At 46.1% G+C, this 25,108-nt stretch overlaps 2 pseudogenes; both read left to right on the forward strand.

Annotated features, from left to right (window-relative positions):
* The first annotated feature begins 1,598 nt into the window (after positions 1 to 1,598).
* On the forward strand, positions 1,599 to 4,992 carry LOC136454806 (acyl transferase 9-like; annotated as a pseudogene).
* A 3,424-nt stretch (positions 4,993 to 8,416) lies between these two features.
* LOC136454807 (small ribosomal subunit protein mL103 (rPPR7)-like) overlaps positions 8,417 to 25,108 on the forward strand; it is a 20,482-nt pseudogene continuing 3,790 nt past the window's right edge.

The following is a 25,108-nucleotide window of genomic DNA, read 5'->3' on the forward strand; positions in this document are numbered from 1 at the left end:
TCCGAATGCAAGGCCACGTTGGGCTTGACCCGTAGGCTATAGAGGCAGCTGCGCTGCCTGGGCAAGTCGATCTCCAGCTATGCTGGTGTATAAGAGGGTACGGAGTAAGAGAGAATCCTGGAAGAGGGCAAGTAAGAATTGAATACCAAATACTCGAACTAATCCTTCATCCTATCTCACGCTACCTACTCTGCGTGTTCTTCTCTCTTCCTCTGCCTGTCTTCCCTTCCTCCCCAATTCCTATATGCTAACAGTTTTGTGGTGCAATCCATGCCCCCTATGTTGCTACTATTGCCTTGCTTTTATATGTGATACCTAAGCCCAATGCAACATTCGTTCGTCCCATGTTTTGTGGCCCAATCCATTGAGTACATGAGAACGAGCTCCAGATGGAGCAGATCAATCGATGTACGCTCGTGATCGGCATGGACTAAGGTTCCAGTCCATGGTGGCCTCGTGGTCTGGTTGATTTGGATAGTGGGCATGTCGAGGCTGGGATCTTGGCTTATGATCCATGGGTCAGTAGTGTGATTACGGAGGATAGATAGATATTCCATTTTACAATCAATGTCTCATTCAAAATTTACACGAAGATGCCATAGTGCCGTTAAATTAATATTACTTTGTGCCTTGATGGGTGCCAAGGCACACCTGGCGTTGCCATACTACAGCTGATGAGATAATTGATAAAGCTACAGTGCTCTCTTTTTTTGAGAAAAGGAAACTTATCAATTAAAACTCAAGTAATATCCTTACAAGAGAGTGAGGAAACCCACTCTAGAAAACAAGAAAAAAAAAAAAGCACCGAGACTCCCTAGACGTAATGCTAAACTACGCCAACTCATGAGCTAAATTATTCTGGACTCTGCTAATCTTCACCAACTCCAACCTCCTCAACTGACCTCCGACCTCCTGCGCCTCCTAGATGATTTGCCAAATGGAGGAGCGATCATGGACATTGGCAGAGATGAGCACACATCAGCAACTTAGAGGCGTCTCTATTTTTCTCTGCAGTGCAGTGCATTTTGTTAGAACTGTTCTAACAAACCTAAAAAACAAATTTGGTGCGTGGAAAGATGCCTAGACGATTCATGCAAGTAGCTGCTTGTGTGTTATATTGTAAAGTGGCGTGCCCTTACCACTCTCCAAATTCTCTGAAGAATATAATATTCAGTGTTACTCACATCGTAGTTCTCCACACGTGGTGCAAAAATAACATGTGCCATAGATACACTTTTCATTCATTTCAGAAAAAATAGAAGAAGTCATTCTGCTAAATATTTTTCAAAAGCTTTAACTTAAAACAAAACCATTTCTCTTGAATAGAGCTGGAGCATCGGTAAACAGACCCTAATCAAACAGTAATGTCCTATGGCAAAAACAAAAACAAAAACAAAAAAAAAACAGAAGAAGCCATTCTGCTAAATATTTTTCAAATGTTTTAACTCCAAAAAAAGTCATTTCTCTTGAATATGAGTTGGAGCGCAATAAACATATCCTAATAAAACAGAAATGTCCTATGGCAAAAAAACAGGAAAAACCATTCGACTAAATATCAAAAGTTTTAACTTAAAAACAACTATTTCTCTTGAATAGAGATGGAGCGCTGGTAAACAGGCCCTAATAAAACAATAATGTCCCGTGGCCAAAAAAACAAAAGAAGCCATTCTGCTAAATATTTTTCAAAAAGTTTTAACTCTAAAAAAGACAATTTCCCTTGAATAGAACTGGAACGCCAGGAAACAGACCCTAATAAAAACAGTAATGTCCTCTAGCTAGAAGAAGCCATTCTGCTAAATATTTTCAAAAGTTTTAACTCTGAAAAAAAAAAAAGCCATTTTCTTGAATAGAGCCTGAGCGCCAGTAAGCAGACCCTAATAAAACAGTAGTGTCCTGTGGCCAAAGAAAAAGCGGCAAAGCCCAACTACCCGAAAGTCGTCGGTTGTTGTACAGCGTCCTGCTTCGTCGAAGTCTGACATTAAGCTGGACCCACTACACTCCCGCACCAAACCAAACTAATCACCTCTTCCCGCGACCCTCCGCCTCCCCGGCGTATCTGTACCTCCGGAGATCCCACCCCGACCACACCACCGCTTGCCTCGGCAATGGCCGCGCGCCGCTGCCCACGGTAACCAAGTCCCGCCGTCGCTGGTCCCGCCGGCGGGGCCCACCCCGGGCGGCTCCCTCCCGCTCTCCTCCATCGACAAGAACCGCCGCCGTTCGCGTCTCCGTCGACGTTCATCCAGGGTCTTCCCCGCCCTACTTCGGGGAATAAGGAGGACCGGAGCGCCTCCTCTGCGATCGCGGCCATAGCGCGAGGGCTTCGCCAAGGCGCTCTCGTGCCGTACTACCCCCCGTCGCCGGCCGCATAGCCGAGCCCGTCCCGGGGGAGCCTGAGATCGAGTGCACGGGGGAAAGGGGTGTGGTTCGTGGAGGGCCGAGGCCAGCTGCTCCCTCGAGGAGGCGCGGAACCTCGAGCGCCCCGCTGTGCATCCCCAAGGAGGAGCTGCTCCCGCGTCCAGCCGGCCGGGGTGCGCGTGGAGGACACCCCTGCTGCTCGCGCAGGTCAGTCCGATTCCCATTGCCTGCTGCTTTAGTCCCCTCACTTCTGATCATTTTCGGCTAGTAAATTTGGGACGCAAGTTTTGGTCTGGATCTGAGGGGGTTTAGTGTTCGGTCTGTGGATCTGAGGCGGAAGCAGGGTGTTGACTAACGTTGACTAGTAAATCATGGCTTACAACAATACAACCGTAAATAAAAGGTGTGAAGCACAATGTGTCATCAACGTCTTCCTCAAAATAGATCGATGCAACTGCGAGTGACTGTATCATGGACTGGCCACAATTGTTTGAGCTGATCTACTGATCTAAGCTAACAGCCATCGATAGCAACCATCTCAGAAAACATTAGCATGCTTCTGGTTGCGTTCACTTGAGCTAAAGTTGGTGTTGCTGCAGCCAGCAGCTGCTGTGGTTTCAGGGATGTGTTGAAGGGGTTGCAGCCGCAGCACCTCACTGGTAGCTGCTTATAATTAGTGATAGCCTGGTAGGGAATGCTGCTGCAGTGCTAATGGTTTCATCAGAAGTAGGCAGGATGGTTTCTCCAAGGATGGAAGCCAAGTATTGATTGGTATTCTATATTTGCTGTTGCTGCCTACCTCGTTGACTAGCAGTGCATTCAGCCAAATTTTTAGCATTCACTACAGATTGCTGCCTTGTTGGTAGCAAACCATATAACAAAATCATGAAACAACTGTCGTTTTCTTTTGCATTAGAGCAAAACTGTATTCGAGCATCTAAAAGTTGAATGATGATCCCTGAATCTAGAATGTGGTTTGAATATTTATTTTCCAGTTATGTAGCCCAAAGTTCATTTAGGCCCTGTTTGTTTTGCCCCAAACCAAGGGGATTGTGAGGGATGGAGGAGGATTAGATCCCCTACATGCTACAAGTCAAAATCATCCTCAATCCTCTCCAATCTCCCCCAATCCCCATGGTTTAGGGATGAAACGAACAAGGCCTTAGATGGAAGCATACCCTGTTGGAGGGGAACTACCTGTTATTGTTGAAGCTTATATGCCTAAGAGATATAGGTTTTGGCATGTGTCCTATACTCAGACAGCAGAGTAGAATTTTGCTGGAAAAAAAAAAACTCGACCCAGGAGAGAAACATCATGAAGGCATTGCACTTAAGGTCGGGAAAAGCCCCTGAAAGCTGGCTACTACACACATGTTTTCGCTTTAGAGACTGCCCCATGACCATGGGGAGCATACAGCAAGGGGGCTTTCATTGTGATAACCAGGGGTCTTACTAGCATGCTATGAGCATGTTCTCAAAATTTTCCCTATTGGAGGCCAGAAACACACATCCTTAGTTTGAGGACTAGTTGCTGAATTTACATTTTATTTAGTTGATTAACCCGCTGCTATTTTCGCTATGTTCAGGTTACAAAGTTCACATGTGGTGGATTTGCTGTGGGCATTTGCTTCAGTCACTTGGTGTTTGATGGGCAGGGTGCTGCACAATTTCTGAAAGCAGTTGGTGAGATGGCTAGGGGCCTCCCTGAGCCATCGATCAAGCCAATCTGGGCTCGGGATGCCATCCCCAACCCACCTAAGCCACCCCTAGGCCCGCCACCGTCATTCACCGCATTCAACTTTGAGAAGTCAGTTGTTGAGATCTCTCTGGACAGCATCAAGCGTGTGAAGGACCAGGTTGCAAGTGAAACCAATCAGAAGTGCTCCACTTTTGACGTGGTCACTGCCATAATCTTCAAATGTCGCGCCTTGGCAGTCGACTTTGCACCTGATGCTGAGGTTCGCCTGGGCTTTGCAGCCAGCACTCGCCACCTGCTGAGCAATGTGCTGCCCTCGGTCGAAGGCTACTATGGGAACTGTGTGTACCCAGGTGGCCTTACCAAGACCAGCCAGGAGGTGAAGGAAGCTTCACTGGTGGAGATCGTGACCGCGATCAGGGAAGCCAAGGAAGCTCTGTCGTCGAGGTTCCTTGACTGGTTGAGCGGCGGCGCCAAGGAGAACCACTACAACGTGTCGCTGGACTATGGCACCCTCGTTGTGACTGACTGGAGCCATGTGGGTTTCAACGAGGTTGACTACGGGTTCGGCGAGCCAAGCTACGTGTTCACCCTGAACGACGACGTTAACATCGTTCCCTCCGTTGTGTACCTGAAGCCGCCCAAGCCCAAGCAGGGCATCAGGCTGGTGCTGCAGTGCGTGGAAGGGCAGCACTCTGCCGTGTTCAGCGAGGAGTTACAGAAGCATGCATAGAGTGAGTGTATTCCATTCCGCAGTGGGATTTGTTGTATTTTGTTGTGTCAAATTGCTGCTCCTGGAATTTGCTTGCAATAAGATAGGGTTGGTCATGTTTATACTGTGTACTATTATCAGCACGTTACATTATATACATGTATTGAGTATTGACAGTGATGAAAGAATAATAGTGTTGCATTTGAAACAAATTATTTCAGACTTATTGGCCTGCTGTAAGTTCATGATGTCCCGAGTTTTAATGTGTCTATATGCCATAAGAAACCAGGCTCCAGATGAACATTGGTTGAACTGGCACTGCTTGATGATTGATCAGCAGCAGGAAGAAGCTTCTTGTGTGACCAATCTCTGAACTATAAAGAAACAGGCGTCACCAAACAAGCATTTAGCGAAGAACTTGAGCTGGAGTGTCACATTTGTGAGCTGCAAAGTTCAGAAATTATTTGGAAAACAAATGGTCATGTGAGCTCCACTACAGCCGCAAAGGCAAAGTCACCAAGCCCACTCGCCTTCAGGTCCACTTCCCTGCAGGTTTCGATCAGCCTCGCCTAACAGACAAGAAGAAAAGAACCAGACGACTTCCGAGGATTCAGATTGCAGCGTTGAGCTCGTGCCAAACAACCGAATTTTTTACATTTTAGCCCTTTTTTTTTAAGTTTCTCACGAATAGATCCCTGACAGAAAGAATTTAGAAAACGGACCCTTATCTCGGCGCCATTGATGCTGGCGCCGAGCTAACACATCTCGGCATCAGCGTCTCTGGCTCCGAGCTCCTGGACACGGTAGATGACATGGCAGGCGCCGAGCTCCCTGCCATTTAACCCCGGACAACCTTCCTGCCCGAGCGTTCTTCCTCTTCTTTCTCCTCCCTCTCGGGTTTTTTCTCTCCCAAATCACCCTACCTCACGAATCGGCATATTAGACTTTGAAAACTTTGATTTGATCCGTAGATCTTTGAGAGCAAGGTATCCTCGCTCCCCTCCTAGTTTTTTCGCATCGATTCGGTATGTATTAGTCAAATTTTTGAACGTAATAATCGTCATCACTTAGGGTTTCATGGTATCCATCAATATATGTATTATACAACCGTAGGATGATGTCAAGGCGTGAAAAGGCTAGCAAACCTAGGGGCAAATGCACTTCCAAATCCTCAGTCTGAAACGTACTGAGTAAGCAACTCATCATCCGAGTACCAGTTATCTACTACAACCCTGTTGCTGTGGCTAGGCTCACCTGTATTTCTCTGACCTGCCTGTCGCTTGTAGTAAGCGGCATCCGCTTCATCTGCGGCCGCTGCGGCCTGAGTGAAGAACGCGCCGTCATCCTCCTCCGCCTGTAAGCTCGTCTCTGCTAGACCGGTGAGCTCGCTCAGTCTGCCAGTGTCTTCCTCTGCTTGCTCCGCCTGCAACCCCGCCTCTGCTAGAGTGATGAGCTCGCTCAGTCACCCAATATCGTCATCAGCCTCCTGCGCCTGCAAGCCCGCCTCTGCTAGAGCAATAAGCTCACTCAGTCTGCTAGTGTCGTCCACATCCTCGTCCCCCTCATCAGACAACACAATCGGTGAATGAACGATGCGACCAACTCGAGATTTATGCTCATTTAACTTCTTCTCCTCATACCTTGCACGAGCCAGCTCTACGGCATGTTCCTCGCTGCAACCAATCCCTTCATATATAAAATGCAATCAGTTAGCAACGCGATTATATTTTATTTAAAATCATGCAACAAAAAAATGCTTTCAAGCACTCACTGCCACAAAATGCAACAACATGCTCGTTCAAGACCTGCATCTATACTCTTGTCTCCTCCTGTCGAGTTCATAAACCCGGGGTCCCTCGGGGACCGGCTTCTGCGCTAAGGCTCGCCCCAAGAGTCTAAAAACAACAGGGCAAAGGGGCGGTCCAGCAACCGACCGGAAGGCCAGGCCCAAGAAGAGCAACGCCCGCTCGTCGGCTACTTCGGCCCACCTATCCAACCGGAGCGCTCGATTCGGGCTCCAGCCGTCTCCGGACGGCCTCCGATTGAAAGGCCTGCCCCGAGCCCTACTTCCAACTCCGACCCCGCGTCCCTCCGACCGGGGCTCGTAGGAACCCTGCTCACCGCTCTTCTCCGACCGGCGCACTCAGAGCCGATTGGAGCCATCCGACCGGGGACGCCCCATTCAGTAGGAACCAGAAGACATGCGGAGAGAGGCAAGGCAAGGCTCACAAGTCAAAACCACTGTACCAGGGACCATACCCTACACGGAACAGTACTCTGCAGCCACCCTGACACAAACAGTATTGTAGGCGTCGACATCTCTCTCTACAGTATTGTAGGGGCCGCTAAAACTCTCATACGGTAAGCCCCCCCCCCCCCCCCCCCCCCCCGCGTGTTTATGTGCATCGATAGCGGTATGGACACCAGGATTTACCATACCGGGTGAACATAGCGAGACTCCTCACATGCCTCTAGGCATCAAACAGTATTTGCAGGTACTGACGTCCACCGTCCCTGAAAAAGGCAGTGCGACCTCCCGTGTGCATCTAACACTCTACAGCGACAGCAACAGTATTGTAGACGCCTACCACTATCTTGTATCCGCCGGTGTGGGCAATAAGGCTCGGTAAGCATGGGCAACAAGGCTCAGTAGCATACGTACCCTCACCCTCTCACTTGTAAAGCCATCCCCTTCATCTATAAAAGGGGGTGCGCTTCCTCCAACAAAGGACGGACCGATTCCAGTTGATCAGAGTTCCTTAGATCGATAGCTCACAACCACAGAACCACCAGGTTTAGGCCTCAAGCATCCGCTTGAACACTTAGCTCATAGCGAAGTTCCTGTCTCTCTCGGCCCTTCCGGTCGGAGCCGACCGGACCTCTTGTACACCCCATCTTTCTCCCTCTCGTTTGTAACCCCACTACAAACTTCGGGCACCTGGGCTCAGGAATAAAGTCACCGACCGACCCCGACTGGACGTAGGACACGTTGCCCAAACCAGTATAAATCATGTGTCATTGAGTGCTAGGCCACCTCCGATCACAACGTACAGCAAAACTACAAATATTCACTAGTTGGTCACATTCTGCACCGACAGTTGGCGCCGTCCGTGGGGAAGACGCTGTATGTTCAACACTTTTTTAGTCATCGGATGGCCCATTCTTCCGCCACTCCCGCCGTGGTGGGCTCGGGCGATACGATTCGCTTCGGCTCGTTGGAGTTCCCCACACTCTCGCCCACCGGGATGTGGGTTCCACCCATCTTTGAGCCATCCCAGGCCTTCCTCTTCAGAAGCCTAGACTTCGTCGCCGACCGACTCGGCGTACTCCACCTCCGTGAGGAGACTCGCAACCCGGCACCCATCGGGGAGACGTCCTCCATCGACTCCGGGACGCACGACTTCAACGACACGGCATATGCGCTTCATTCCGAGCAAACTCGCTGCTCAAACCCCGCTGTGAGTAATATACATGCTGTTATTCACTTACTATGTTCTATCCTCCGCCAAATACCCGGCGGAACCCTGTTATCCCCAACACAACCGCCGTACGACCGGTTCCCCTATGGCCTCGCGTCTTCCACGGACGCATATGCCTGGGGACTCCAAAAGGTGCTGGCGCCGCACCCTCTCACGTCCGAGTTCATGGGGATGGCGAGCCATGCTCCCATCTGTTTCCTCGACATCATGGATGACGACGTCGGGAGTGACAGCTCCAGCATCGGCGACATGGCGCCTAGCCACCGTTCATCCCGGGAGTACGTTGTGGCGGACGCTGTGGAACAGTCGCCAGGGGTAACGGAGTCCTTCCGGACCCATGCCCCGTTGGGCCCTCACGCGGAGACCCCCGAGCTCACACGTGAGCACGGGGAGGATCTACGACGACAGTGGCCACATTAGCCACCGACTGCACCAGTGCGCTCGGCGCACCACACTGCGCCCCGTGCGCATAGACCGCTGAACGGCGCTCGGGGTCACGCCCGTCAGCCCTAGCGCAACACCCCGGTTAGAGGGACTGATCCCCCGCAGTTCGCTCGGGCCAGTCAGAACATTGCCGCCGTAGCAATGCTCCTGCGCGACCTGTCCGAGCCGAATGACACTCGTGAACGGGCGATCCACCAGAACCTCTGGGCACTGCTAGAGACCGCCGCCATTCAACAAGTGGAGTGCTCCATATCACGACACTGACTCGCGACATCGCTCCCCGTCCAGGGAACAGGGACGCAGTAGATGGGGCACTACACCCTATCACCGCAACAGCCACAGAGTGTGGCCTAGGAAGCCGCAATGGCACCTCACCTCGACTTGACGACCGCTCTGTGCTGACCTCCTGTCCACGCACGGCTCGGGCCAAACCGAAATACGCACAGCGTCGACCGGAGTCCCAGCCCTGACAGCCTAGGACCATGGACCTTTGTCCAACACCTCCAGCAAGTGCCGTTCCCACCGCGCTTCAACGGAGGCCGTGGCAAAGGTAAGGCCAAGCGCCAGGATCAAGACGAGGGCCCCTCCATGCAGAGGGGAAAAAAGAACAGAAAGGATCGCCGCCAACCGACCAACTTCGCGTCGGTCGTCGTGGCCGATCACGCGGGCACGCAGCCCCAGCAAGACCCTCCAGGCCACTTCCACGATCTCATGGAGAGCCTATGCACCAACCACGACTACCCCATCAAACACCTCTACAAGGACTGCCAGCTCCTCAAGCGTCTGCTGAGGTAAGCTGGCAGGCCAAAGGAAGAAAAAGGTGAGGAAGCAGCAACCAAAGAAGGGGGCGTAGCGGGCAAGGATCCAGAAGACTGAAGGATGAAGTGATCCAGCTGGATGCCTACCGACTGAAGGACAACAACAACGACGCTCTCTCCAAGCACCTTAGAACAGCTATGTCATTTTTTCTTTTTCTAAGTTTCAGTCTTACCTTTGTTTACTTAGCGAACGCTCCTATAAGAGCACCCCAACCCGAACACTTTTCGACTCAGGGCGCTCGGGGGCTCCACTAAAGTACACAACTATCATTATGCTTAACTGCTTACACAACTATCATTATGCTTAACTGCTTACACAACTATCATTATGCTTAACTACTTACACAACTATCATTATGCTTAACTGCTACCGCTCTGTTTTGTTTAATGTCGTGTGGCGAAACTACTTCCTACCCTAGCGAAGGGGTGGTTCATTCCTTTAATTTACCTTACGTAGCTTTGCTTTAAAACATTCCAACTGATCGCACCCCGCCTTTTCCTATGGTTACGAGCGGCCGAGCCTCGCGTGGCACGCCCCGGGCTCCTAAGGTTGCAGCCTACGGGACAAATAGGCAGGTATGAGAAAGAAAGAAATAAAAAAACAAAGTTATGCTAAGGAAAAGCAAAGGAACAAAAGGGAACAAGCTTCCCTGAACGGAGTGACTCCATCACAGAAAACAAAAATACAATTATAACCATTAAGCACACAGAAACATTTACACGGGGGCTCCTGCACGAACTTAAACTTTTTACGTTTACTAACTACTTATATTCTGCAAGCTATTAAACTGGCCCGGCGGCATCTGCTGACGGCGCGACCGGCCGAAGGACGACAACGACGCCCCTCTCTCCGAACTACTAGAACAGCTATGTCATTTTTCCTAAAGCTTCAATCTTACCATTATTTTACTTAGTAAATGCTCCTACAAAAGCGACCCGACCCGAAACACTTTTTGGCCCAGAGCGCTCGGGGGCTTCACTAGGGTACACTACTATCATTATGCTTAATGACTACCTCTTGGTTTTGTTTACGTATGATGGAATTCCTTCCTACCCAATCAACGGGATAGTTTGTTCCTTAGTTTTACCTTACGTAGCTTTGCTTTAAAACATTCTGACTGATCGCGCCTTGTCTTTCCCTACGGTTACGAGCAACCGAGCCTCGCGGGCCATGCCCCGGGCTCCCAAGGTTGCGGCCTACGGGACAAATGGGCAGGTACAAGAAAAAAAGAATAAAAAAACAAAAATTATGCTAAGGGAAAACTAAGGAACGAAAGGGAATAGGCTCCCCTGAACGGAGCAATTCCATCACAGAAAACAAAACCGACTGTAGTCATTAAACACACAGTAATATTTACACGGGGCTCCCCCACAAACTTAACTTTTACATTTTCTACTACTGCAAATACTACTGCAACCGCAAGGGATCTGCTCGGTTCTGCTCCCTCAGCTTCATCAAGTGCAACGGGTAGGAAGCGAAGGGACGCCCCATGTAGGCCATGCCGACTCCATCACGAACGACAAGCGCGGGTTCCGGTCGGATATTTCTGACTAAAGCTCTCCGAACCCCATCACTCAGGTCATCAAGGTCCTGGTCGGACATTTCCAACTGAAGCTCTCCGAACCCCGTCACTCAGGTCATCAAGGTGAGCATGTGTTCATTAATACAAAAAATGTTCACACAAGGGCTCACCCACGATTGACGAGCGCAGGTCCTGATCGGACATTTCTGACTGAAGCTCTCTGAACCCCGTCACTTAAGCCATCAAAGTGAGCAATACCGAACCCCTCTATTTACTTATAAATCATTTCATACATCCATACGCGCATCTCATTCCATACGCCCATGCCTCCCGGACGATTCGGGCCCTAAACCGCTCGGGGGCTCGGGAACTAAGCAACGCACGTGCAGCGAAATGCACCAGAACGCTCCGTGTTGTGTCATGAAGCGGCGGTTGCCTCATTCGATATGAGCAAACAACAGAGCCAGGGGAGAAAACCATAGATGAGCACCATGCGGCCATCGCCCGGTCCGGCAAACCAGGTCATCTCAACCCTCGTTCGATCCTAAACCTCTCGCCGAGCCCACAGAATCTCCATCGAGGGGAGGCCGTTAGGCCACCCAGGTCGGTCTTCAGAACGACCTAGTGTAAGGTCGAGATGGCGGACTAGAGGGGGTGAATAGTCCTTTCTAAAATTAATCGCGTCGGCTAACCGAAACAAGTATGGAATTAAAACTATCAGTCTAGCCAAGACTACACCCTTTTATTTATGTTCTCTATCACCTTCCAAAGATACTAATTAAGCAACAAAGGTGCCGGGCTAGCTAGAGCTCACCTAACCAATTCTAGAAGCAAGGTCAAACAAACTTATGCCACTAGTACTTTAAGCAACAAGAGAGCTCCTACACATGCTAGTAAGCAAAAGCACAAAGCCACCTAAGCTCACTAGCAATGCTCAATAACAAGGCAACCAATGCCAAATTAGATAGTGCAAATACTTAGCTACACAAACTAAGCAATGTGACTAACAAGGTTACACAAACCAAATTAGCCACGCAAGGGAGCTACTTCTATGCTACACAAGCAAGAAGGTAACTAGTGAGCTACACAAGCTAACTAATTACACGAGCAACTACACAAGTACAATGTATATAAAAGTAATCACAAGCTTGTGTAAGGGGATTGCAAACCAATGGAAGAACAAGGATGACACGGTGATTTTTCTCCCGAGGTTCACGTGCTTGTCAACACGCTAGTTCCCGTTGTGTCGACCGCTCACTTGGTGGTTCGGTGGCTAATTGGCATTACCCACCAAGCCCGCACGTCGGGCACTGCAAGAACCTACCCTGAAAATGAGGGTAGCTCAATGACACACTCAACTAGAGTTGCTCTTCGTGGCTCCCGCGGGGCGAGCACAATGCCCCTCACAAAGCTCTTCTCCGGAGCACCGCACAAGCTTCTTGTGGGCTTCGACGGAGACCACCACTAAGCCGTCTAGGAGGTGGCAACCTCCAAGAGTAACAAGCACCACCGGCTTGCAACTCGATCACCTAGTGCCACTCGATGCAACCTCATGATGCAATCGCACTAGAATCACTCTCTCACACAATCGAATGATCACTATCAAGTATATGTGAGATGGAGGGCTCCCAAGCACTACTACACAAGCCACCAAGGCTCTGGTGTGCTCAGCTACCAGCCCAAGGCCAACCATGGCTTCTATTTATAACCCCATGAACAAATAGAGCTGTTACCCCTTCACTGGGCAAAAGTCAGGACGACCGGATGCTCTGGTCCGATCAACCGGACGCTGGACCTCAGTGTCTGGTCGTGTGATGCACACCACGTGTCCCTGCTTCAAATACTGTTCGCCCGATCTCAATGGTCATCTATCGACCGGACGCAGCATCTTCAACTAACCGGACGCTGAGCCTCCAGCGTCCGGTCGTCTCCAGTAAGGTTCTAGAAACAACATTTCACGACCGGACGTGTCCGGTCGATCGCGATCGGACACATGTGGCAGAACCTCCTAAGTTATAGGGCCCACATGCACCCATCACTGTCCGACGACCTTTGACATTTATGCATATGTTTCCATTAACTTAAAAAGACTGTCGGGTGTCCTCGGGGAACCCCGAATCATCCACAATTTCCGAGCAGGATCACGTTACATAGTCATTGCAGTATTACAACATTTATTCAAATATCAATACCAGAGTAAAAATAGCGGAAGTCTTACAATAACATAATTTACAAAACAGTAATTTCAAACCTCGCAACTAGGTTCGATGTTTATTACAAAACGAAATAGTGGAGTGGCATTATAATATAATACAAAACACACAAGGAGATTGCCCTGCCCAAGGGCCACACATTTACTTCTCGTCATCGCATTGAACAACAGTCATGCAGCACGGTCCAAAGCAGACCTGCTCATGAGCCTCACCTGCAACAAGGGGTCAACGAACCCTGAGTACAAAAGTACTCAACAAGACTTAACCGAAATGAAAACTGATAAGACTCAGGAATGCAGGCTCAGGGATTCAAGGTATGGTTTTAGCAATAATCAAAGTTATTTCGCGTAAAAGCTCTTTAATAAAATTCTTTACTTCAAAGGTAAAACTTTATAAGTACCACATATGAATCTGCCATGATCCGTAATGAGATCATGAACTTCATATCAATCTTTCTTGCAAACCTTTCTCAAGTTCTAATTATTAATACTACGATGATGAACAGTGAGTTGAGTCTCCATAACCGAGGAGCAACGACGATTCGAACCGATTATAAACCCAGCTGGGAATTCCAGACCACACGACATATGCAGGTCCCTGACCTACATATATCAACCTACCCTCGGATCCTCTAAAACAAGAACGGGTCCGCGCCACCCGAGAATTCAGTACTCCACCAATCCAGCCCATAGCCACGTGGGTACACGCTATTCCCGCCATCTCTCCACTCCCAGTGCGCGAGTAGCCATTCTCGTAATAGAATTGCCAAGTTCAGGCTTACCAGAGTATGTGGTTAGTACTACAAATTCTCACCTCATGCAATTCAACAACGGACGTGCCTTAATCGACACAGGCGGAAAGAACCCGCTCACAAGACCTCCATGTCTTGTGGCTCACATACACCGAGTCCGCCCGGTCTAGATTTATTACTCCACATTCCCATATCACATGCTAACATAAGTAACCAAGGTTCCATTTAAAACCTGCAGGTGGCAGGTAATCACCCGACTTTCATCGTTCTACGCATAGCTAAGCAAAACTAGGCATATACGAGTTTAAAACTAGTAATATGGTAAATATGGAATAACAAGGGTGGTAATGCATCAATTAGGCTCTTACTTAACTCCTAATCACTTAATGCAGTAACGGAAAGCAAAAGCGAAATTAATTTGTAAAACACAAGGTAGGGTTGTATGCATCCGGGGCTTGCCTTCGTTGACGGAAAAGTCCGGCTCCTGCGACGTTTCACAAGTATTCGATCCGACCTCAACAGACGGATTAACCTCCTCAACAACTTGATTAACTACCACGTGTTCACCTTCGTTTACTACACGTAATAACAATACCATGTTTAACATGATGCGGAATACGAAACATGATGCTCGATGATGGATACAAAAATTAAGAATTTGAATACAACTTTCCTTCGCGGTACAGTTGCAAGTCAAACCAACTAAACCTTTCTCACAACACCCAAATCAATTGCCAAGGATCATTAACAACTAGTGGCCCAAGGTCATCACTCAATCCAAAATTTCAAACAAAACCTAAATCATTAAAGGTTACTATTTGCTTTTATGAATTAATTATTTAATTCAAAATTATCAAATAAATCAACTTATTCTAATTGAGCTTAAAATTTTTGTAAATGTTCATTACATGATAACTAAGTGGCAAAACAAATTTCATAATTTTTGGACAAGTAAATAAGCCTAGAAAAATCATGGAAAATCATTTATTAATTAATTGAGCAATTTTTATCATACCCCAAAAATACTGAAAATCAATATTTAAAATTTTTGTCACATAATATACATCATAGAGAATTCACACAAAAATTTTCATAATTTTTGGAGCTCTAAATAATTCTACACAAAAATAACAAATTATAGCACTATTCATTTAATTCTGAAAAATAGAAAATCCACACAGAACGCTGAGTCACTGACAACCGGGTCCCACTTGTCATCTTCTACCTCGCGCTTTGACCACGGCGACACGCGCGCTGACCGGCGAAAACTCGCCGACGGCGAGCTCAATGGCGACGACCAAGGTACTGAAATGACCCCTACACCCCTACGCGTCGATTGGTGGCACAATCGGGACCAATTACAGCGGCGCATGAGCATGACGACGGCCATGGCGGACACGGCAGCGCGGCTGCGCTATGCCGGCAATAGGAGCTCGGTAACGATGAAACAAACAACTTGGGTAGAACCAGGAGCTCACCCCGAACACACTGGAGTCGCTGGCCAAGCCTGAGAAGCAACGGAGACACGGTTCGACGGTCACAGCGGTCACGGCGGAGCAAATTTCGACGACGGCGATGCTCCGGCGACTGCGGTGGAGAAAATGGTCAATCAACCGGGCACAAAGCACCACGGCATCGAGGCGAAGCTGAAGCAAGAGTCAGAAATAGCAGAGGCTCACCGTAACGCGCTGGCCACGGCGACACGCACACCACGGTGGTGCTGCCGGCCGCGAGGAAGAAAACGATGAACGGTGAGTTCACGGCGAAATCAAGCGACTAGAGCTAGCTGGCTGGGTGCGCAAGGAACTAGCGGAGTTGGGACACACTTTGCTACGATGGCGTGGGCGCTGGTTCGACGACGAGGGCTCGCTGGAGCTGCGGCGGTGGTGACTGGAAAAACAGAGTAAGGGAGAAAAACAACGACGACGGCGTCTCGGTTCTTATAACGCAACTCAGAAGCTCAAGGAAGCTGCGCTGTGGCCTTCACCGTGCCAGCGCGACGCCAAAGACGGCCACGACCGCGCCTGGAAGCAAACCGAAGATCGCCGGCCATGTAGCTTCGGCGGTGGACACTGTTCATCCAAATTACAGAATTGCCATTCGCCAAAATTCACAAATTACTCTCAAATTTTCATAACAACTCAAAAATCTCCAAAAACAAAAGTTGTTCAAAATCAAAAGTTCTACAACTTTGCTTTTATAACCATCTTCTAATTCGGTCTAGATTTTGAAATGATCTTTTAAATTCAAATAGGGGATATTTAACGAATTACGCCCTTTTGAATTACTCAAAATGTTTCTAAACAACTTGAAAAACTCCAAAAATAAACTTTGCTTAACTTGCCAAGCTCTACACTTTTGCTTTTGGGCCCAACCCCAAAATATGCTTAGATTTTGGAATGGATTTTCAGGGTAGGGTTTAAATACTGAAAAGCGGGGTTTTCTCGAAAAATTCAAAAATCCAAACAAACTTTGAATTTAAGTCAAGCAATACAATTCAACACATATCACATGAATATAAACTTGTTTTAGTGTATGCATCTCAAAGTTTTCACCAAATGCCAAATGCTTTGCAATGCATATGATGATATGACAGTTTTTGTATTTTAAACACCCGAGGTGTTACAATCCTTCCCCCTAAAAGAAATCTCGCCCCGAGATTCAAAGCCATAGAGTAAGTAATGGAAAAAGAAATGTGTCAATCCAAAAACATCCAGAACTTTTCCATAAAACAACTGGGGTTCTTTTACAAAACACAATTTGTAATAACCAAGCTCAACTAATATTATTCTATTCTATATTGACGCTAGAAACTCTGGAAACTTTTCTAATAGGTAATCTTCTGATTCCTAGGTAGCTTCCTCTTCTGAATGTTGATTCCATTGTATTTTATAGAACTTGATTGTCCGTCTTCGAGTAACACGATCTTTCTGATCTAACACTCGGATAGGATATTCGGAATAAGTTAAATCCGGTTCTAGTTCTACTCCTTCAACTTTAACATTCTGTTCAGGTACTCGGAGACACTTCTTCAATTGAAAAACATGGAACACATCATGCACAGCTGTGAGATGTTCCGGTAATTTCAAGCGATATGCCACTTTTCCATACCTCTCTAGAATTTGATACGGCCCAATATATCGGGGTGCCAACTTTCCTTTAACACTAAAACGGTTAACTCCCTTCATTGGTGATACTTTCAGATATACAAAATCTCCTTTGTTGAATACCAATGGTCTCCGTCGTCTATCCGCATAACTCTTTTGGCGGGACTGAGCTATCTTCAGATTACTCTGTATTTGCCTAACCTTGTCTTCTGTTTCTTTCACAAGGTCAACTCCAAAGAATCTTCTTTCTCCTGGCTCAGACCAACTCAATGATGTTCTGCATCTACGACCATAGAGTGCTTCAAATGGAGCCATTCTAATGCTTTCCTGATAACTATTGTTGTATGAGAACTCGGCCAAAGGTAAGCACTCATCCCACTTATTGGAATAGTTAATGACACAACATCTTAACATGTCTTCAAGTACTTGATTGATTCTTTCAGTCTGCCCATCAGTCTGCGGATGATAAGCTGTACTATACAGAAGTTTGGTACCTAACAAAGCATGTAAGTGTTTCCAAAAGCTGGAGACAAACTGTGTACCCCTATCTGACACTATAGTCTTGGGTACCCCATGGAGACTCATGATTCTTGCCAAATACATTTTGGCATATTGGATCGTAGGATATATGGTCTTGACTGGAAGAAAATGTGCTGACTTAGTGAGTCGATCTACAATAACCCATATTGAGTCAAATCCCTTTGATGTCTTGGGTAGACCAACAATAAAGTCCATACTTATGTCCTCCCACTTCCAAGATGGAATAGGCAATGGTTGTAATTCACCAGCAGACCTCAAATGTATGGCTTTCACCTTTTGACAAGTATCACACTTTGCTATATATCTAGCAATCTCTATTTTCATTTTAGTCCACCAAAATCTTTGTTTCAAGTCATGGTACATCTTGTTACTTCCCGGATGGATAGATAACCTAGTAGCATGTGCCTCTTCTAGAATTGACTGCCGTAACTCAGGAACTTTTGGTACCACCAGGCGATCCTTGAACCATAACACATCTTCCTCATCTATGTTAAAGCATTCCGCTTTTCCATTCTTGACTTTTTCCTTGATATGGGCTATACTCTTGTTTTCCTTCTGAGCAGCAATAACTTGATCTCGAATAGTAGCTTCAACAATTATGTTGGTCAAACTTCCTTGTTGAATTACTTCTACATTCAACTTCTCCATTTCTTGGCATAAATTCAAACCTATTGTTCTCACTATCACACAATTGCAATAACTTTTGCGACTGAGGGCATCTGCAACTACATTTGCTTTACCAGGGTGATAATGTACTTCCAAATCATAATCCTTAATCAGTTCTAACCATCTTCTTTGTCGCATGTTCAACTCTGACTAAGTAAAGATATACTTTAAGCTCTTGTGGTCTGTATACATATGGCACGTATTACCAAGCAGGTAATGCCGCCAAATCTTCAGAGCATGAACCACAGCTGCTAACTCCAAATCATGAGTAGGATAGTGTTCTTCATGTTGCTTAAGTTGCCTGGATGCATAGGCAATGACCCGGCCTTCTTGCATCAACACACATCCAATACCAATACCTGATGCATCACAATAAACATCAAACGGCTTCTCGATATCAGGTTGAGCTAACACTGGTGCAGTAGTCAACAGCCTTTTCAAAGTCTAGAAAGCCTCTTCACAATCTGATGACCAGACAAACTTGACTTGGTTCTTCAACAATTCAGTTATGGGTTTTGATATTTTAGAGAACTCTGGAATAAACCGACGGTAATACCCCGCCAATCCAAGGAAACTCCGAACTTGATGAACTGTGGTTGGCGGTTTCCAATCAAGCACATCTCTCACTTTGTCGGGATCAACTGCAACTCCTTCAGCTGACAAGACATGTCCAAGAAATTGCACTTCCCTAAGCCAAAAATCACACTTGCTGAACTTGGCATACAATTGATGTTCTCTCAAACGAGTTAGAACAATTCTGAGGTGTTTGGCATGTTCTGTCTTATTCTTGGAATATACTAGTATATCGTCAATAAACACCACTACAAACTTGTCTAGCTCCGGCATGAATACTGAGTTCATCAGATACATGAAATGAGCGGGAGCATTTGTCAAACCAAAAGACATTACCAAGTATTCATATAATCCATATCTTGTGGTAAATGCCATTTTGGGAATATCTTCAGGCTTTATCTTAATTTGGTGATACCCTGATCTCAAATCTATCTTGGAGAAAACTTTGGCTCCGGCCAATTGATCAAAAAGCAAATCTATCCGAGGTAATGGATACTTATTCTTGATGGTCACTTCATTCAACGGACGATAGTCAACACATAACCTCAGGGTCTTATCTTTCTTTTTCACAAAAATTGCCGGACATCCCCAAGGTGATGAACTAGGTTGAATAAATCCTTTCTCAATCAATTCTTGTAACTGAGTCTTCAACTCGGCCAATTCCTTGGGTGGCATCCTATAAGCTCTCCTAGAAATCGGAGCTGTTCCGGGTTGTAACTCTATATTGAACTGTACATCCCTATCAGGTGGTAGGCTGGGTAAATCCTCAGGAAACACATCCAGAAATTCACACACTATCGGAATATCTCTAATCTCTTTGACAGCAGTTGCACAAATCTTGCCCACTGATCTTCTCAGGGTTGGAAGTTGGATGAGAAGTTGAGAATTACTATTAGGCAAACTTACTTTTAAAGTCCTATTCAAAGCATCTATAACAGCCTTATGCTGATACATCCAATTCATTCCCAAGATTACATCTATATCCTGATCCTTAAGGATAATCATGGTAGTGGGAAAAATATGCCCACCTAGGTTTACGGGTACCTGGTATACCATTTCCTTAGTACACAGACGTCCCCCGGGCGACTGTATAAAGAAACTTTCCTTTGTTGCCCCAATTGAAATTTCATACTTCACGACAAATGTTCTATTGATGAATGAATGCGATGCGCCAGAATCAAAAAGTATAACTGCAGGGTGATTGGCGATAGGAAACATACCCATCATCACTGGCTCCCCCTCCAGAATTTCTCTAGCTTGAATATAGAACACCCGTCCTGTCTTCCTCTCATCTTTGCCCTTCTGAGCATTCTGATTGTGGTTCTTGTTTGGTGCTTGACTCTGTTGTTGATTGGCAGGGGTCTTCTGATAATTTTGATTAGCCTGCCTAGGATATGGACATTCCCTGGAGAAATGACCAGTCCTTCCACAATTGTAACACGGGTAGTTGTGACCCTGTGATGTTGGAGCATTACCACTAGGAGCATTGGTTGACTGTGAGTTCGGATAGGTTATAGCAGGACGGACATTTGATTGTTGCCCGGCTTGGAACTGCGGCGGGCGATAAGGAGGACGATTATGATGTACTGGATGATAAATCACCCTCTGCCTCTTCTGATTTCCCCCAAAAGATCCAGATGGCATACTCTTTTTCTTTTTGAGCTCCTTATGCTGCCGATACTTTGACTCTAAAGCAATTGCAATATTTACTGCCTCATGATAAGTGATATTGGTACAGGCTGTCATCATTGTCTGTAGTTTGGTATTAAGACCTCTCATGAACCATTTCTTTTTCTTGGCATCCGTATTGACATGTTCAGATGCATACTGCGATAGATGATTGAATCTTCCCACATACTGCATAACCGTTTGATCTCCTTGCTTCAAAGCAAGGAATTCATCCAGCTTCATAGCCATCACTCCTTCCGGGATATAATGGGCTCTGAAAGCAACACGAAATTCTGTCCAAGTTAACGGAACGCCTGCGGGTTGCATGGTCATCAGATTTGCATACCAAGCACCAGCTGCACCTCTAAGTTGTTGGGCAGCAAACACCGGTTTCTGAAACTCTGTGCAGTGAATAAGATCAAATTTCTGTTCCATGGTCCTAAGCCAGTCATCAGCCTCCAGTGGTTCATCTGCCTTGATGAACACCGGGGGTTTTGTATCTGTGAAATCCACATAGGTAGCCTCATGCCTATTATGATTGCGGCCACGGTTTCCATGCATCTGATTCTGATTACTTTGAGCCATCTCATGAAGCAAACAAGAATTTTCCACAGTCACATTGACTAATGCAGCGATAGCATCAGCCAGATTGGTCGGCATTGGTGGCGGGTTGGGGATATCATCATCATCTTGTGAAGTACCAGGAATATGCGATCCCCGCGTACGACGCATCTGTTCATAACAAACCAAACTTTATTCACAAGTCTTTATTCAAAGATCAAAGAGCTTACTACCCGCATTACATCGATGCCACTTATTTAAACACAAGAACACATCTAAACAAGACTACTATCTTAACTAGATCTTCTATTACACAACTCTACTCCTTTCCCTGAGCACTTCAAACTTCAGGCTCGGTATCCATTCCGGAAATATTACCGCCTTCATTATCACTTTCATCTATCATTACTAATTCTTCAGGATCTTCTTCTTCTTCCTCTTCTGATTCACTTTCATCGGCAAGGATGACACCTGGGTCCATGGCATCAGCTTGTGGCTCATGATTCGGGTTTAGTAGATTGCTAAGCCTATGAACTTCCTCATGTAGATAGGTATTATGTTCTTCTAAATCTTCTACATAGAATTCTAGCTCATGATTTCTAGCTCTAGCTACATTTTCCCTATGCCAAGCCTCATTTCTTCCCTCCACCGTATGAACTAACATGCTTTCGCAGTTCCTGTGTGCGGTGGTGAGACGCCTCAATTGATCCTGTAATTCTCCTACCTGTATAGCATCCAAAGCCCTATCTCTAGTAGCTTATGCTAACTCTGTAGAAATCCTCTGTATCTCTGCCTAGAGATCAGGCCTAGAACTGCTACTGCTAGCACCATCGTTTCTAGGGGCAAGTTGGTGATGAGGAACTCCTTTGGGTCCAGTGGACTTACGGGGCGTCATCTTGGCACGAGCCATACTGTAGGAAACCAATTTAATCCAAGTAAGACCATTTGATCAAAGTCTAAAGAGCAGCTATGATGGATTACATTACTCAAACCAGTCTCACTACTCAACTCCAGACTAAGAGGTGAAGGAAGTAACGAGTGAATTAATAATGATGCATGAATCGTTCTTACGAACAAAAACATCAAAGTTTATAATGCACATAAACAACATTTATTTTTATATAGGGCATAGTAAGATTACTACTCCACCACACAAGACCCTTTTAACCAAATAAGGAATGGTGAGAAAGAAATAAGATAAGTCAGAAGCAATTTGGACCAAACTATCAAGTTAAATTTAGTCATCCAAATCATTTTGAAGTTTTTGTAAAACAATACAACAAAAACCTTGTAACGATCGCTCTGATACCATTCTGTGGCAGAACCTCCTAAGTTATAGGGCCCACATGCACCCGTCACTGTCCGACGACCTTTGACATTTATGCATATGTTTCCATTAACTTAAAAAGACTGTCGGGTGTCCTCGGGGAACCCCGAATCATCCACCAATTTCCGAGCAGGATCACGTTACATAGTCATTGCAGTATTACAACATTTATTCAAATATCAATACCAGAGTAAAAATAGCGGAAGTCTTACAATAACATAATTTACAAAACAGTAATTTCAAACCTCGCAACTAGGTTCGATGTTTATTACAAAACAAAATAGTGGAGTGGCATTATAATATAATACAAAACACACAAGGAGATTGCCCTGCCCAAGGGCCACACATTACTTCTCGTCATCGCATTGAACAACAGTCATGCAGCACGGTCCAAGCAGACCTGCTCATGAGCCTCACCTGCAACAAGGGGTCAACGAACCCTGAGTACAAAAGTACTCAACAAGACTTAACCGAAATGAAAACTGATAAGACTCAGGAATGCAGGCTCAGGGATTCAAGGTATGGTTTTAGCAATAATCAAAGTTATTTCGCGTAAAAGCTCTTTAATAAAATTCTTTACTTCAAAGGTAAAACTTTATAAGTACCCACATATGAATCTGCCATGATCCGTAATGAGATCATGAACTTCATATCAATCTTTCTTGCAAACCTTTCTCAAGTTCTAATTATTAATACTACGATGATGAACAGTGAGTTGAGTCTCCATAACCGAGGAGCAACGACGATTCGAACCGATTATAAACCCAGCTGGGAATTCCAGACCACACGACATATGCAGGTCCCTGACCTACATATATCAACCTACCCTCGGATCCTCTAAAACAAGAACGGGTCCGCGCCACCCGAGAATACAGTACTCCACCAATCCAGCCCATAGCCAGATGGGTACACGCTATTCCCGCCATCTCTCCACTCCCAGTGCGCGAGTAGCCATTCTCATAATAGAATTGCCAAGTTCAGGCTTACCAGAGTATGTGGTTAGTACTACAAATTCTCACCTCATGCAATTCAACAACGGACGTGCCTTAATCGACACAGGCGGAAAGAACCCGCTCACAAGACCTCCATGTCTTGTGGCTCACACACACCGAGTCCGCCCGGTCTAGATTTATTACTCCACATTCCCATATCACATGCTAACATAAGTAACCAAGGTTCCATTTAAAACCTGCAGGTGGCAGGTAATCACCCGACTTTCATCGTTCTACGCATAGCTAAGCAAAACTAGGCATATACGAGTTTTAAAACTAGTAATATGGTAAATATGGAATAACAAGGGTGGTAATGCATCAATTAGGCTCTTACTTAACTCCTAATCACTTAATGCAGTAACGGAAAGCAAAAGCGAAATTAATTTGTAAAACACAAGGTAGGGTTGTATGCATCCAGGGCTTGCCTTCGTTGACGGAAAAGTCCGGCTCCTGCGACGTTTCACAAGTATTCGATCCGACCTCAACAGACGGATTAACCTCCTCAACAACTTGATTAACTACCACGTGTTCACCTTCGTTACTACACGTAATAACAATACCATGTTTAACATGATGCGGAATACGAAACATGATGCTCGATGATGGATACAAAATTAAGAATTTGAATACAACTTTCCTTCGCGGTACAGTTGCAAGTCAAACCAACTAAACCTTTCTCACAACACCCAAATCAATTGCCAAGGATCATTAACAACTAGTGGCCCAAGGTCATCACTCAATCCAAAATTTCAAACAAAACCTAAATCATTAAAGGTTACTATTTGCTTTTATGAATTAATTATTTAATTCAAAATTATCAATAAATCAACTTATTCTAATTGAGCTTAAAATTTTTGTAAATATTCATTACATGATAACTAAGTGGCAAAACAAATTTCATAATTTTTGGACAAGTAAATAAGCCTAGAAAAATCATGGAAAATCATTTATTAATTAATTGAGCAATTTTTATCATACCCCAAAAATACTGAAAATCAATATTTCAAATTTTTGTCACATAATATACATCATAGAGAATTCACACAAAAATTTCATAATTTTTGGAGCTCTAAATAATTCTACACAAAAATAACAAATTATAGCACTATTCATTTAATTCTGAAAAATAGAAAATCCACACAGAACGCTGAGTCACTGACAACCGGGTCCCACTTGTCATCTTCTACCTCGCGCTTTGACCACGGCGACACGCGCGCTGACCGGCGAAAAACTCGCCGACGGCGAGCTCAATGGCGACGACCAAGGTACTGAAATGACCCCCTACACCCCTACGCGTCGATTGGTGGGCACAATCGGGACCAATTACAGCGGCGCATGAGCATGACGACGGCCATGGCGGACACGGCAGCGCGGCTGGCGCTATGCCGGCAATAGGAGCTCGGTAACGATGAAACAAACAACTTGGGTAGAACCAGGAGCTCACCCCCGAACACACTGGAGTCGCTGGCCAAGCCTGAGAAGCAACGGAGACACGTTCGACGGTCACAGCGGTCACGGCGGAGCAAATTTCGACGACGGCGATGCTCCGGCGACTGCGGTGGAGAAAATGGTCAATCAACCGGCATCTCGGTTCTTATAACGCGACTCAGAAGCTCAAGGAAGCTGCGCTGTGGCCTTCACCGTGCCAGCGCGACGCCAAAGACGGCCACGACCACGCCT

The sequence above is a fragment of the Miscanthus floridulus genome, chromosome 5 (assembly GCF_019320115.1).
Source record: "Miscanthus floridulus cultivar M001 chromosome 5, ASM1932011v1, whole genome shotgun sequence".
In the NCBI taxonomy this organism is placed as follows: domain Eukaryota; kingdom Viridiplantae; phylum Streptophyta; class Magnoliopsida; order Poales; family Poaceae; genus Miscanthus; species Miscanthus floridulus.